The 4289-nt window shown below is 45.5% G+C and overlaps 1 non-coding gene across 1 annotated transcript; it reads left to right on the top strand.

The window, feature by feature from the left end:
- Window positions 1-1386: 1386 nt before the first annotated feature.
- On the top strand, window positions 1387-1460 carry Trnat-ugu. Its single transcript has one exon. It is a non-coding gene; the product is annotated as a tRNA-Thr (tRNA).
- Window positions 1461-4289: the final 2829 nt, after the last annotated feature.

Below are 4289 nucleotides of genomic sequence, written 5' to 3'. Positions count from 1 at the left end.
TGGATGACACTTTTCGCATTTTCAGGTCGTCATGCAGGATTGTGTGCACAGAACCCACAGAAATGCCAACTCTGGAGGCGATCTGTTCAACAGTCATTCGGCGATCCCCCAAAACAATTCTCTCCACTTTCTCGATTGTGTCGTCAGACTGGCTTGTGCAAGCCCGAGGTTGTTTCGGTTTGTTGTCACACGATGTTCTGCCTTCATTAAACTGTCGCACCCACGAACACACTTTAGACACATCCGTAACTCCATCACCACATGTCTCCTTCAACTGTCGATGAATTTCAATTGGTTTCACACTACGCAAATTCAGAAAACGAATGATTGCACGCTATTCAAGTAAGGAAAACGTCGCCATTTTAAGTATTTAAAACAGTTCTCATTCTCGCCGCTGGCGGTAAAATTCCTTCTGCCGTATGGTGCTGCCATCTCTGGGAATTATTGACAATGAACACGGCCTCATTTTAAAACAATGCTCATGTTTCTATCACTTTCCAGTCCGGAGAAAAAAAATCGGAGGTCTTAGAACTTGAATGCACCTCGTACAGCGAAAAAAAGGAGTAAAAAAATGGTTAGCTATGCAAGAGAGTCGTGGACGAGGCCACGGTTTGAATCCAGGTAACACTTAACTTTTTTAATATACGAGGGTGAGTTAAATGAGAACCTTAAATATATTTTTAAATATTATTTATTGTGCAGAAGTGGTACAAAGCTGTATTACTTTTCAATATAATCTCCCCCACGCTGAATGCAAGTCCTCCAGCTCCTAAAAAGTGCATAAATTCCTTTAGAAAAAAATTCTTTTGGTAGTCTGCGCAACCACTTGTGCACCGCGTGGCGTACCTCTTCATCAGAACGGATCTTCTTTCCTCCCATTGCGTCTTTGAGTGGTCCAATCATAAGGAAGTCATATATACGAAGACAGTAACTTGTTCTCGAAAGAACCGTCACTGTTGATGACCGTGCAGCTTTTCCCTGGAATAAATGATGACTAACTGAAAACCTCAGCTACCGACAGGTGTTGTTGATATACCTCGACGTGGACAGCTGAAAATGTGTGCCCCGACCGGGACTCGAACCCGGGATCTCCTGCTTATTCCAGGGAAAAGCTGCACGGTCATCAACAGTAACGGTTCTTTCGAGAACAAGTTACTGTCTTCGTATATATAGTTAAAGGCTACCCAGCCATTGACCATCGTCTGTGCGAATGCGCACAGGTTGCCCAAACTCTTACGGCAATCGCCAAAGCGTGCGCGAGTAATGAGTGGGTGGGCAAACGTCTATAAGGTACATTACATATGTAGAATTGTGGACAGTTGGAAATGTGAGTCTCACGGGAAGCGTGCAAGGGATAAGTCCCTGCAGTCGCGCTATTCATCTGTGTCCTCGGTGGCTCAGATGGATAGAGCGTCTGCCATGTAAGCAGGAGATCCCGGGTTCGAGTCCCGGTCGGGGCACATATTTTCAGCTGTTCACATCGAGGTATATCAACAACCCTTGTCGGCAGCTGAGGTTTTCAGTTAGTCATCATATGGAAATCACTTGGACCAAGGTCTGGTGCGTACGGTGGATGAGGAAGACACTCAAAATTCAGGTCTGTGATTGTTGCAACTGTTGCACGGGCAGTGTGGGGCCTCGCATTGTCATGTTGCAAAAGGACACCTGCTGACAGCAATCCACGTCGTTTTGATTTGATTGCAGGCTGCAGATGATTTTTTAGGAGATCTGTGTGCGATGCACTGGTGACAGTGGTCCCTCTAGGTATGTAATGCTCCAAAGTGACGCCTTTTTTGTCCCAAAAGAGTGTCAGCATAACGTTCCCTGCTGATGATTCTGTTCGAAACTTCTTTGGTTTTGGTGATGAGGAATGGCGCCATTCCTTACTCGCTCTCTTCGTTTCCGGTTGGTGGAAGTGAACCCAGGTTTCGTCTCCAGTAACGATTCTTTCAAGGAAGCCATCATCTTCTCGTTCAAAGCGCCGAAGACGTTCTTCAGAAGCATCAACACGTCGTTCTCTCATTTCAGAAGTCAGCTGCCGTGGCACCCATCTTGCAGACACTTTGTGAAACTGGAGCACATCATGCACAAAATGGTGTGCTGACACGTGACTAATCTGTAAACATGCCGTAATGTCATTCAGTGTCACTCGGCGGTTTTCCTTCACTATGGCTTCAACTGCTGCAATGTTGTGTGGACTCACAGCTCGTTGTGCCTGACCTGGACGAGGAGCATCTTCCACTGAAGTCACACCATTTGCGAACTTCCTACTCCATTCGTAGACTTGCTGCTGTGACACACATGCATCACCGTTCTGAACCTTATTCGTCATGAGTTTCAATAGATTTTACACCTGCACTACGCTAAAACGGAATAACAGAACGCTGTCCTTCCCTGGTGCAAGTCGCAAGTGGGGCGGCCATCTTTATACTGATACTGCGACGGTATGTGTGCATCTGCACTATGCTGCCACCTACAGGCCATTATGCACGCTGTTTGTAGCACGCTTACCAACTTACACGTTAACGGTGCGAAATTTCGATTAGTTGTTACATTATTATCAGTGCTCTACCGGATTGGATTGGATTGGATTGTTTGGGGGGAGACCAAACAGCGAGGTCATCGGTCTCATCGGATTAGGTAAGGACGGGGAAGGAAGTCGGCCGTGCCCTTTCAGAGGAACCATCCCGGCATTTGCCTGGAGCGATTTAGGGAAATCACGGAAAACCTAAATCAGGATGGCCGGACGCGGGATTGAACCGTCGTCCTTCCGAATGCGAGTCCAGTGTCTAACCACTGCGCCACCTCGCTCGGTCTAGTTGTTACAAATTTAAGGTTTCATTTGACACACCCTCGTACATTTTTTAATTCAAAATGTTCAAATGTGTGTGAAATCGCATGGGACTTAACTGCTAAGGTCACCAGTCCCTAAGCTTACACACTACTTAACCTAAATTATCCTAAGGACAAACACACACACCCATGCTCCAGTGAGGACTCGAACCTCCGCCGGGACCAGCCGCACACTGCAGCGCCCAGACCGCTCGGCTAATCCCGCGCGGCCATATGTTAATATTTATATGCTATTTGAGTGGTAATATAATGAAAAACAAACCTCGTGAATTTTCGTTAAGTTATAGTGAATTTCATATTATTTGACTATTTGCCAACGGCCTCGCCGCAGTGGTAACACCGGGTCCCGTCAGATAACGAAGTTAAGCGCTACCGGGCTGGGCTGACTCGTAGTCAGCACGGATTCAGAAAATATCGTTTTTGCGAAACCAAGCTATCTCTTTATACTCATGAAGTAATGAGTACTATCGACAGGGGATGTCAAATTGATTCCATATTTTGGATTTCCAGAAGGCTTTCGACACCGTTTCTCACAAGCGTCTTCTAACCAAATTGCGTGCCTATGGAATATCGCCTCAGTTGTGCGTCTGGATTCGTGATTTCCTGCGAGAAAGGTCGCAGTTCGTAGTAATAGACGGAAAGTCATAGAGTGAAAGAGAAGCAATATCCGACGTTCCCCACGGTAGTGTTATAGGCCCTCTATTGTTCATGATCTGTATTAACGACATAGGAGAGAATCTGAGTAGCCGTCATAGATTGTTTGCAGACGATGCTGTCATTTACCGTCTTGTAAAGTCATCAGATGACCAGAATTAATTGCAAAATGATTAAGATAAAATACCTGTATGGTGCGAAAAGTGGCACTTGACCCTGAATAAAGAAAAGTGTGAAGTTATTCACACAAATCTAAAGGATGTAAACTCAACTAAATACTTAGGGATTCCAATTACAAATAACCTAAATTGGAATCATCACATAGATAATGCTGAGGGTAGAGCCAACGAAAGACTGCGATTCATTCGCAGAACACGTAGAAGGTGCAACAGATCTACTAAAGAGACTGCTTACACCACGCTTGTCCGCCCTATTCTGGAGTATTGCTGTGCGGTGTGGGATCCACATCAGGTGGGACTGACGGATGACATCGAAAAAGTACAAAGAAGGGGAGCTCGTTCTGTTTTATCGCGAAGTAGGGGAGATAGGGCCGCAGATATGATACGTGAATTGGAGTGGCAATCATTAAAACAAAGGCGTTTTTCGTTGCGACGGGATCTTCTCATGAAATTTCAATCACCAGTTTTCTCCTCCGATTGCGAAAACACTCTGTTGGCACCCACCTATACAGGGAGAAATGATCATCACGATAAAATAAGAGAAATCATGGCTCCCACAGAAAAATTTAAGTGCTCGTTTTTCCCGTATGTCGTTCGAGAGTG

This window comes from Schistocerca piceifrons, chromosome 10, assembly GCF_021461385.2.
Source record: "Schistocerca piceifrons isolate TAMUIC-IGC-003096 chromosome 10, iqSchPice1.1, whole genome shotgun sequence".
Lineage (NCBI taxonomy): Eukaryota > Metazoa > Arthropoda > Insecta > Orthoptera > Acrididae > Schistocerca > Schistocerca piceifrons.
This window is presented reverse-complemented; position numbering and strand designations above follow the sequence as displayed.